Source organism: Scylla paramamosain, unplaced genomic scaffold, assembly GCF_035594125.1.
Source record: "Scylla paramamosain isolate STU-SP2022 unplaced genomic scaffold, ASM3559412v1 Contig88, whole genome shotgun sequence".
NCBI lineage: Eukaryota > Metazoa > Arthropoda > Malacostraca > Decapoda > Portunidae > Scylla > Scylla paramamosain.
Genome location: NW_026973753.1, coordinates 35,001 through 47,500, shown reverse-complemented (window position 1 = coordinate 47,500; position 12,500 = coordinate 35,001). Strand labels below are relative to the sequence as shown.

At 40.4% G+C, this 12,500-nt stretch overlaps 1 long non-coding RNA gene across 3 annotated transcripts in view; it reads left to right on the top strand.

The window, feature by feature from the left end:
• Positions 1–12,500, top strand: part of LOC135098860 (uncharacterized) — a 128,934-nt gene that overhangs the window by 106,816 nt on the left and 9,618 nt on the right. The window contains exon 5 of one of the 3 annotated variants that reach the window (XR_010267453.1): positions 10,366–10,592. This is a non-coding gene — a long non-coding RNA (uncharacterized LOC135098860). Of the gene's footprint in view, positions 1–7,919; positions 8,467–10,365; positions 11,309–12,500 lie in introns of those variants that run through there. The other 2 variants (XR_010267452.1, XR_010267455.1) reach the window with 2 other exon arrangements.

Below are 12,500 nucleotides of genomic sequence, written 5' to 3'. Positions count from 1 at the left end.
GTGTGTGTGTGTGTGTGTGTGTGTGTGTGTGTGTGTGTGTGTGGAGTAACGTGGTGGGATCGATAGAATAAGAAATGACGAGGTGAAAAGAACTGGTGTTTTGAGAGAGTTGCCTGGATAGTACATGTTTGTGTTGTGATGCTTTAATTGGCCTGTGGAGAGAATGCAAGAGAGAATGGTAGGCCTATATAGATACCAGGGAATACATTATTATTATTATTATTATTATTATTATTATCATTATTATTATTATTATTATTATTATTATTATTATTGTTTGTTGTTTGTTGTTATTGTTGTTGTTGTTGTTGTTGTTGTTGTTGTTGTTGTTAGTAGTTTCTTCAATTTTATTAATTCTAATTAATTAGTTAATCAATTAGAAGAGGGGGACAGCTGAATGTCACTGAAGAAGAGTGGATAGTTGTCTGGAAGTTTCATTTACCAGAAAGAAGCGGACGTGATTCTGTATTTACCCTGCTGTGCAACTGTGGACACAGGTACGAGACGTGACGGTGACGGCAATTGTGGCAGCCTGATGGCGCTGCTCGGTGTGACAGGTGTAATGAACCCTCAGTGCTGCACACGGTACAGTTTATTCTGAGTCCGGTCACGTCTATAATTATATAAAACACTCAACACCACAAGTATGTTGTTTTGTTGTAGCGTCACTTTTGTAGCATCAGTTTGAGGTGCTCATTACAAATGTCATCACGCTCTGTCTGCTGCACACTTAATGTATTGTACACTTACGTATATTAGTGATGTGGCGGTATAACCTTGATATCCAGGATCAGGCTGGTGAGTCTGTTGTGGTACCAAGAGCTCTTGTCCGCTGCAATGTGGCTGGTGAGTTGTGTTGGTTATGTAACGCTGAGGGGATGGTGTCCTGAGGGGACAGTGTCGGGGTGAGAGGCGGCCATTTTGTGGTTGGGGCTGCGGTGGTGTTGTGGTGTTATTGGTGTCCTTGGGGAAGGTGTTGTGGCGTTACAGGTGATCTATGGTGATGTTGGTGATGTCTTGTGAGGTTTGAGGAGGTAAAATACGGGAATTGTTATTTGGGGACGCGGTGACAGCGTCTGGGGAAATTCCCGCAGCTGGGGAAAATATTTCAGCGGCCTTTGAAGGAGTAGAAGGGTTTTATTGGTTTGTGAAGTGACGGGAATGTCAGGTATTGATGTGCATAGCCTCTGAGCAATAAGGGAGGCGATATAAGAGCCTCAGTAAAAGGGGGAATCTATGGTGAGTGAGTGAGTGGGATTTATCCTGTGTTGGTCTAGGCTAGAAATTTGTTCCCTAATTTCCTTTAATGTGTACTACCTCAATTTGTTTGTGAGTTAACATTATTATTAATATATGCTGTTATTATACAGAATAAGTGTGTTTTCCTCCCCAACATTGATGAGGCAGTGAGGTGATTTCTGGTGTGCTGTGCCGAGGTGAGGGTTTGTGAGAGGGTTTGATAGCTGGCGATTTCTGATAGGTCGGCTAGGTGCTCGAGGCCTTTAAAAATCCAGACCTTTAGAACTTTCTGGGATCAGTGTGCCATCCACTTTCTTGGAAAGATAACAGGGATCGTGACACGTATTGGGGCTTTGTGAATGAGCGTGGGCGACGGGTGCAGAACACAGGTCTGTGTGTGTTGGTGGCAACCACCCTTCTGCCGTTAGGAGTGTGGCGAACACCACAACACCTGACCACCACAAGGGTTTCATTATGGCACTAACCATAGGTCACTAGCTTTTAGTGTAAACACCCTCACGACTCACTCTCCCACCTGCTCCTCCTCTTCCCTCTCACCTTCACTCCTTCACTTCTTCCTTCTCATCTTCACTCCTTCACTTCCTCCCCTTCCTTCCCCGCCTCCTCTATCCTCTCATCTTCACTCCTTCATCTTCTCATCTTCACTCTTTCACTTCCTCCCCCGCAAGCGGTAACAGCAGTGCTACTAAGGGACTACAAGTCAGGAGCCGTGATGGTCTGAACTCTGCATTTCCTGACAGACGTATGAATTGCTCTTTGTGACTGAAGTGAGAAAGCATCTGCAGGAGGTAACTCAGCCCTTCAAAGGATACTTTCACCATGGAGAGGTTACTGTGGCACTGAAACGGACACGGAATCAGTTTCTCTTCAACAGTGATTCCGCTGATGGCAGTGATGTCTTGAAAGATTATTTTGCTGAGCTGCAGGCGGGTGACACAATGTGAATGGAATTTGAGTCATTGCAGCCAGGAACCGTTTGTAGCATTACATATTGTCATGATCACTCACTATTGTTGCTGTCTTTGTAATTATGTTGTTATTTTATTAGATAATATTATGTGTGTGTGTGTGTGTGTGTGTGCGTGTGTGTGTGTGTGTGTGTGTGTGTGCGTGTGTGTGTGTGTGTGTGTGTGTGTGTTTGTGTTGTGTTGTGTTGTGTTGTGTTTGTGTTTGTGTTGTGTTGTGTTGTGTGTGATGAAAGATGATCCTCTCTCCCCAAAGAGGTCCTCTTCCGTGTGTGTGTTGTGTTGTGTTGTGTTGTGTGTGATGAAAGATGATCCTCTCTCCCCAAAGAGGTCCTCTTCCGTGTGTGTGTTGTGTTGTGTTGTGTTGTGTGTGATGAAAGATGATCCTCTCTCCCCAAAGAGATCCTCTTCCGTGTGTGTGTTGTGTTGTGTTGTGTTGTGTTGTGTGTTGTGTTGTGTTGTGTGTGATGAAAGAAGCTCCTTTCTCCCCAAAAAGGTTCTCTTCCGTGTGTTGTGTTGTTTTGTGTTGTGTTAGTGTAAGTAAAGCGATGATACAACGATGATTACATGATGCAATGCGTCCCACGATGATAATACACGATGATAATACACGATGCGTTCCACGATGATAATACACGATGATAATACACGATGATAATACACGATGCGTTCCACGATGATAATACACGATGATAATACACGATGATAATACACGATGCGTTCCACGATGATAATACACGATGATAATACACGATGCGTTCCACGATGATAATACACGATGATAATACACGATGATAATACACGATGCGTTCCACGATGATAATACACGATGATAATACACGATGCGTTCCACGATGATAATACACGATGATAATACACGATGCGTTCCACGATGATAATACACGATGATAATACACGATGGGTTCCACGATGATAATACACGATGATAATACACGATGCGTTCCACGATGATAATACACGATGATAATACACGATGGGTTCCACGATGATAATACACGATGATAATACACGATGCGTTCCACAATGATAATACACGATGATAATACACGATGATAATACACGATGGGTTCCACGATGATAATACACGATGATAATACACGATGATAATACACGATGCGTTCCACGATGATAATACACGATGATAATACACGATGATAATACACGATGCGTTCCACGATGATAATACACGATGATAATACACGATGATAATACACGATGCGTTCCACGATGATAATACACGATGATAATACACAATTATGATACACGATGCGTTCCACGATGATAATACACGATGATAATACACGATGATGATACACGATGCGTTCCACGATGATAATACACGATGCGTTCCACAATGATGATACACGATGCGTTCCACAATGATGATACACGATACATAGAGGCGAACCCTTCTCTCCTTCAGGGTCCATTTAAATCCAATGGGCAATGGCGTCGACGCTTGCAGCCCCTCACAGTGAACGCGAGGTCATGGTGACCAAGAGCCACCCACCATTCGCCGGACACTGCCATGGAGGAAGCACAGTCCTCCCCTAAAGGGCTCCTGGGCTGGCAGTATTTGCCGTAGGGTGTGTGGTGGCGTCTCCTTGGGCTGTCAGGGGCTGCAAGTGACGCTAACAATTTCGTAGGTGGAGCAGAAGAGGAGGCTGGCGTGGACCTTGGGCCCAGATCCAGCCAGCTCCAGTCGGCCGCCTGCTCCTCCACCGCGTCCACCAAGTCTTTCCCCGGCCTGAATAAATTTGGTCCCAAGTTTCCGAAAGTGATTTAATTTTGCAGCGAAAAGAAAATTGCCGACTTGCGATGAAAAATGAGTTGGGTTGACTCGAGTCGAGGAATCAGTTTGCCAGCGAGGCGAGGTGGGAACCTTTTGCTGTGAGCGCCTCGGGTGTTGCCTCTGTGTTTGTTGCCCTCAAATGTGCGTGTGTCTGTGAGGCAATCATTCATTAAGGCAGTGAGCTCTGCCTGTCTGTTCTGCCCTCTTCAAGCGAGTTAGCATTAGAGAAAACATGAAGTATGTTGTGTGTGACTGTCAAATGTGATCCAGCAGGTCTCACACTTTGAGATCAATCTCTTGGTCTTCAAAGGAGGAACCGCCTGGAAACACCGCCTGTATCTTTCTCTGCACCAATCTTCCTAGCATTTAACTTTTCATTAGTGTTCATTGTTTTGATGTAGCAATTCGAATTCCTTTTATTTTCAAATTCCACTACGTAACGTGTAGTGCTTCAGCTTAACAAACACAGGGATAGATATACTATAGTTTATCTTACACAAGGGATCGTTTTCTGTCTCATCATAAAAAAAAAAAAAAACTGAGCAATTTCTGGATATACTGACATATTATGAACTCAGTGTACCAATCATTACGCCAAGTGGCTGATGATAAGTACTTACTACTACTACTACTACTACTACTACTACTACTACTACTACTGCTACAAGTAGTGCTAGCAGTGTTATGGACACTGAAGACTTAGACGTATTGTAAAGTCTCGAATACCATTAAATGACAATAAAAAAAAAAGAGGTTACATAAATTTGCGACTTGGTACAAGTTCGATAATTTTCATTACGAGGTATATTGTTGTTATTAATATTATTAGTAGTAGCAGCAGTATTAACAATCCCTTTGGCTAAAAGCAGTCACAGTGGAATAAAGTGAGTATTTCCCTTTGCTTATACAATCAGCGGTTCACACATCGCCCACATAATATATACGCCTTCCTGCAGCCTCCCTCGTGTTCCCACGTGTCCATGTCTGTCCGTCTCTGTGCTGCTTCACATTCCTTCCTTCACTGTCATCTATGGTGGTCTTATCACTATGCAACTCTTTATAGAGAGGTTAATTATTGATGGAAGGCGACTGACGAGAGAAGGTGTCAGCAATGCAACAATGGAAGCACCACGCACATCGAGAAATTGCTTAACATTCAAATCTCTGAAGCTCAAAACTCTGCGAGAGCCCAATGGTTGTGCTCTACACCGCTGGATAGGAAATTGTTTTCATTCTTTTGTGTACATCATTGCCCTAATGACTGATATCACAACATGTAAAAGTCATTGTAAAATTAGCTAAACATCGGTAAACATTTAACTGGACAAATAAAAGTCTATAGTAAGAGAGCATAGAGTGACACAAAGGTAAAGCACGAAATTAAAGTGCAAATACAGATAAATAAAATTTTAGTAAAATTTAATAAAACGTTGTCATAAGCCATAGTAAAACCAAGATTATAGTGAAAAAATAAATAAATAAATAAATTACATAAAAAGTACTATCATATTTAATGACAGTGTCTTGAGGCAGCTATGACAGCAAGTGTCTGCCACCGAGAAATATGCACTGTGTTATATTAGTGTTGGTCATTAATCCATTCTTGAGAAAATATTCTTTTGCCTTAACAAGAATGGTTTGGTCTTCTTTAATGATATTCTCTAGGTGTGCTGTAGCACACCTAGAGAAGAAACTGAGTGTCATTCGCGTACTGAACTAAAATACAGTCACTGGTGCACTTAGCCATGTCATTAACATGTATAGTGGACAGTACAAGATAACGCCCCTAAAGGCGCCACGTACGGACCTGTACAGACTCAGTGCGATTCCCACCATGGTGCGAGCCATCAATCAATAGTCTCTTCTAGATTTGACTTACCTTTAGGATTAATGTCAAGTATTTCCCCACCCCCAATGTACATTTTCAGTTTGTTGACTGCCTAAAGAATAAACCGTTTATTATTATTATTTTTTTTTTTTTTTTGTACTGGTCCAAGGGTGGAGCCTTGAGGGACACCGAAATGGACATTTACTTTAGCAGGTGTTGCCCTTTGCAGTTTGACTGACAGAGTCATATTGTATAAATAGTTGTTGAAGGAGTCTATGTTGAGGTGAGAACACTTTGCCAGGAGGTTATCATGGCTGACACTGTCCAATGCCTTAGACAAATCACACAGCGTCAACAATGACACTCTCTTGTGGTCAATATTATTGTAAATATTATCTGTTATAATAGTTAGCGCAGACTCAGTTGAGAGATGAGGTCTAAAACCATACTGGCTGTTAGAAATGTATTTGTTATCCTCTAAAAAATTCTAAAAGTTGTTGACATACAATTTTTTTCAAATATTTTGGAGAGCACCAGTAACAAAAAAAAAAAAAAAAAAAAAAGAACATAAGAAATAAGGGAAGCTGCAAGAAGCGACCAGGCTTACACGTGACAGTCCCTGTATGAAATATACCTATCTATTTCCATCTGTTATCCCCATCCATAAACCTGTCCAATCTTCTCTTAAAGCTCTCTAGTGTCCTAGCACTAACTACATGATTATTGAGTCCGTTCCATTCATCTACCACTCTATTTGAGAACCAATTTCCTCCTATCTTTTTCCTAAACCTAAATTTTTCAAGCTTGAACCCGTTATTTCTTGTTCTGTCCTGGTTGCTGATCCTAAGAATTTTGCTTACATCTCCCTTGTTATAACCCTTATACCACTTAAAGACTTCTATCAGGTCTCTTAACCTGCGTCTCTCTAAAGAATGTAAATTTAACAACTTCAATCTCGCCTCATAAGGAATACTCCTCATCCCCTGTATCCTTTTAGTCATTCTCCTCTGTACTGATTCTAATAGACCTATATCTTTCCTGTAATGTGGGGACCAGAACTGCACAGCGTAGTCTAGATGAGGTCTGATCAGCGCCAAGTATAACTTTAATATTACTTCCGGCCTTCTACTTTTAAGACTCCTAAAAATTAATCTTAGTACCCTATTTGCCTTGTTTCTGGCTTCTATGCATTGTTTTCTTAGACGGAGTTCAGAGCTAACTATAACTCCTAAATCTTTCTCGTACCCTGTACCTACCAGAGTTTGGTTGTTTAATGTGTACCTATTGTGTGGGTTTCCTCTACCTACGCTAAGTACTTTGCATTTATTGATATTAAATTGCATTTGCCATCTGTCCGTCCATTCATTCATTTTATCTAAATCTGCCTGCAAGGCGATGGCATCCGATTCTGAACTAATTAATCTACCTATCTTTGTGTCATCTGCAAAAGGAACAGGACGATAATTGTTTGAATCATTAAAATCACCTTTCTTTAGCAGAGGAACGACACATGCGTTTTTCCAAGCCTGAGGAAATACTCCGGTAACATTTGAGCCATTTATGACGCATGGCAGGTAAGATGCAATAGAATATAAGGCATCCTTGATAAATTTGAGCAAAATTCCATCTGAGCCCACAGAACGTGTTTGGTTAAGACTTTTTATTGTTAATATGAGTGTGTTGGTGTCTACTGGCTTGGGTCTGAATTTTTCAGTCACACTACTGCACTTTACAAAGAGAAGGGTCCAGGGGGATGACTGATTGCTCTGTACTGTCTGCTGCGTTGTCACATGCTGTCTTTCCTACATTGGCAAAGAAATTATTAAATTATTCTGCTTTTTGAAAGACATTATGAAGTTCATATTTTTCTCGAGCTGCTTTTCTTGCCGGGAACTAATTATTTTATCACATTCCATATGGCCGATGAATTTTGCTTGCTCTTATTAGACTTTTAAGATAATTTTATTTTAGCAGCACGAATAGGAGACTTTATTTCTTTCTTTTCATTCGCGTATTGCTTTTGCAGACAAATATTGTGTCTGTCTCTCCTCAGCTTGGTGCGGGTGTCGTCACGCTGCCTCACTGCTACACGCAAACCCTCAGTGAGCCAAGGCGCTGCAGGTCTGCTTGCTGCCTTAGTTACTAAAGGAGTACACGCATCCAGACAACTCATAAAATTAGTATTAAAATATCAAGTTGTAGATGAACGTGGCCTGTGGTCAGTATTTGATCAAAATGATGGGGTTCTGGCAGGAGTAGCTCACAAAGCGTCCTTGTTATATTTACCAAGGTGACGAAAAGATTTTAGTTCATGCTCTCTCCGTCTTCTTGATATTTATTGTAATGCCAATTAGGTCATGATCAGGTGCTGGCCCGGGAACAACAGAGGTGGCCAAAACACTTTCTGGTTTATTAGTGATGATCACATCCAGCACTGTGGCTGTGCTTGACGTCATCCTAGTGGGCTCATTTATCATTGGTGTGAGTCTGCTATTTCTGATAATACCATCAATTTTGTTTTTCTTAGAAAATAAACCATCATTAAAATCACATCAACATATAAAGCCATTTCTTACATACAGACATTTGTTTCAACACATCTTGGACATATTCAGAAGAGGAAGGTGTGGCCTTGGGGTGTCTTTAAACACAACCTATAATAAAAGCTGGCAACTTACTGCACTGTACACTCGTCCATAAGTCCTGGACATGGGGTTGCTTAGGAGTAGGTAGTTTTATCACACTTACCTTCAGTTGCTTGCTTACATACGATATATATATATATATATATATATATATATATATATATATATATATCGTATATATATATATACATACATATATATTGAATAGGAACAATAAAAATAAAAAAAAAGAACAAGAATGAAGCAGGACAATAAATTAACAATATATAGTATGAAATACTTGTAGTGATGGCACGGGCTCAGCAGTTGTCTATGCGTGTGTGTGTGTGCGAGTGTGGCGTGAGTGTAGCACTTGTATAACGAGGGTGTGTGCAGGTGTAACGTGTGGCGTGTCGACGTGAGGGTAGCACTGGTGTAATGAGTGGAGACGTGAACGTGTGTGCACGAGTGTTGTGAGTGTTCTGCTATGCTTGTGTGAAAGATGACCCAGAATCCAAGCTCCCGGGAGAGGGAAGTAGATCCTCTGATGTGTGTAGTAGACTCCTGAGGTGTCGACCATAAGGCAGGAGGTGGCTTGGGTTTGGTGTCCGAGGCTTGAGTCTGAAGCCCCGATGTAAGTGGAGCGGTAGATCGAGATTCCCAACCTGCGGGCGTCTCGAGGAGTGGCGGATGAGGGAGCGAAGTCCCATGAGCTCGAGGGCTGTTATAATATATATATATATATATATATATATATATATATATATATATATATATATATATATATATATATATATATATATATATATATATATATATATATATATATATATATATATATATATATACAGTTGTAATTTACGTAAATCCTTATGAACGTGTTGTTTCTCGTTACTCAGAAGACATGGACGCACACCCACCCACCCACTCACACCAACGCGAACTCACCCACCCATCTTGGCATACACACACACACACACACACACACACACCGTCCAGCCCTCAATCCTTCGTCAGGAAAGCTTATCTTCACAACCTAGATATAAAGGTGTGTTGGTTCTCGAGGATGAGTGGATTAAGCGTGACTCAAGCCATCGGGCCCCTCACGAAGAGACAAGCAGCGATTCGTCTGGCTGAGGAGACTAGACGGCAGCTCTCTGGCTTGAAATGCTGCGTCACAACGTCCAAGGAGGCTGCAATCAACATGTCAACGTTCATCATGTCACTTTTTTTTTTTTTTTAGGTTAGAAGTTTGAAATTTTAAATGCCTAAAATGAAAATTACTAGATATGTTTTATATACATTATGATCTTTATAACTATAGCTATAACTATAACTATATATATATATATATATATATATATATATATATATATATATATATATATATATATATATATATATATATATATATATATATATATATATATATATATATATATATATATATATATATATATTTATTTATTCAATATTATAGTGACAAGAAAATATCTTGAAATGAAATGTACAATGTGTTCCTTTCGTAACGTAAATATTCAACATGCAGAGAAAAATCTAAAGATGAAATGATTTTGCAATATCTGAGGATTTCACTAATGTTTTGTTGGTAGCCTTGTAGTTGTTCAATGACAGAACAAAGCGAGAAACTCACAAATAAGTTAATCAGTAACTGCCAGGAGGAGAGTGTTGAGAATGAGGGTCTTGCATGTCAGGCTGCGATCATTGCTGGCCGTAACAGTCCAGACGTTAGTAATGCCATATTCATTAAGGCGGCAGGTGGGGAGGTGCGGCTATGAATGTGCTTCCCTGCACGGCTGTTGGCTGGAGGCTTACGGTGCAGTGCCGCAAACCTAAGGGGGTTCTCCATTGCAGCATCAACCCGACCTGAGCCGACTGTGGGAGTGACAAATGGTTCCCTGGACGCCGTGTGTCACCGGATTGCAGGCGAGCGTCAGGCGGACCATGAGTCGGGACGCTGCCAAGTCCGTTGACCAGAACCTGACCAGGAAAATTCAAGAAGCGTGGCCTTGACCTTGCTCAGCAGTTGTGCCCTCACCTGACCTACGTTATGTTGCTCTGCGTTCATTGTTTCTGGCAAAGTGAGTTAGTGCAGCCGTGCGTTCAGTGTGTCACCATAATTTGCAAGCAGTCGATTTCCTGCTCTACTTTACCAGGTGGTATTTGTTTTGAAAGAGAGTTGAGAAGTGGATTATGTCATGCTCTCAACCTAAATTTTATACTTCTTTATTCATAACTGCATCAACAGACCACCTGGGAAAAGTAATGCTTTGTGCCTCTGTTTGTTTTCATTTCACGACACGGCAGGAAGGGAGAGCACGACCACAGAGCAAAGAATTCAAGAGATACCTCTTTGTATTCTGGGAAAATAGGATGCGTATTTCTGGTCGTCCTTCAGAGAAGCTAATGTTATACATGCGTATGCCATTTAAATTCAGCGAAGAAATTTGAGAAATACTTCTGGAAAACTTTTTAACGAACTCCTATCGTTAAATCTTCATAAGAAACGTTTGCACCATAAAGTAACGAAATTTTAAGCCTCACATCCAGCATCAGAGACCATAAGAGCCACAGCAAGGTGTATTCGAGGAACAGTGTTAAGATGTGTATAAACAAAGTAAAATATACGTAGTGCTGACAGGCATCACAGAAAAGAAAACTTGTAATAACATTTCAAAGGAAAAACTTTTAACCAGTACAGTGTTGCGCTTTGTCAGAGATAGTGGTCTTGTCAGGCTGCATTTCTTTTTCCTAAGCTTCTTATTTACCCCGTAAAATGACAGAAAAGGGAAAATAACAAGTCGATTCATATATATATATATATATATATATATATATATATATATATATATATATATATATATATATATATATATATATATATATATATATATATATATATATATATATATTATATTATATTATATTATTCCCATGGTATGAATGCAAGTGTGGCTACCATGCGATTTTGATTCCAAGATTATTTCCCTCCTCAGAGCCCACGATATCAGACTTGGGAAGCGGAATTTTACTTTTATATTTTTTAAAGCTTTCAATCTCACCTCTACATATACTTTCACAACCTTACAGTATGTGCAATAAATCAGTACGTCTTTACATTATAAATACCTATAAATAAACGAGAACTGTACGTTCAGGTAAAAGGTTGGATGTACATCTGGCAACACCTTACGTCTCAAGGCCATGGCTGCTGCGTACACCCGCAATTATCAAAGAATATAACATACTATGAATTTTGTGACTTACAGTTTTCCTTTCTGATTACTCTGAAGTCTCATTTCCTATTTACTATGCCTTACTGATTATAGATTTGAGGAATAATTTCTACTTACAACCTCGCAACATAGGTGGAATACAGAAGCAGGCAGGGAGTTCCAGAGTTTACCAGAGAAAGGGATGAATGATTGAGAATACTAGTTAACTCTTGCATTTGAGAGGTGGACAGAATAGGAGTGAGAGAATGAAGAAAGTCTTGTGCAGCGAGGCCGAGGGAGGAGGGGAGACATGCAGTTAGCAAGATCAGAAGAGCAGTTGGCATGAAAAGAGCGGTAGAAGATAACAAGAGATGCAACATTGCGGCGATGAAAAAGAGGCTGAAGACAGTCAGTTAGAGAGGAGGAGTTGATAAGACGAAAAGCTTTTGATTCCACTCTGTCTAAAAGAGCGGTGTGAATGGAACCCCCCAATAAATGTGAAGCATAGCCTTTACATGGACGGATAAGGCTCCTGTACACAGCAGCTTGTGGGTAGGGGGTGAGAAAAAAAAGAAAAAAAAAAAAAAACTGGCGGAGAAGACCCAGAACGCCTAATTTCATAGAAGCTGTTTTACCTAGAGATGAGATGTGAAGGACAAACCAAGAATGTTCAGTGTAGAAGAGGGGGACAGTTGAGTGTCGCTGCAGAAGAGGGGATAGTTGTCTGAAAGCTTGTGTCGAGTTGATAGATGGAGGTATTGAGTTTTTGATGCA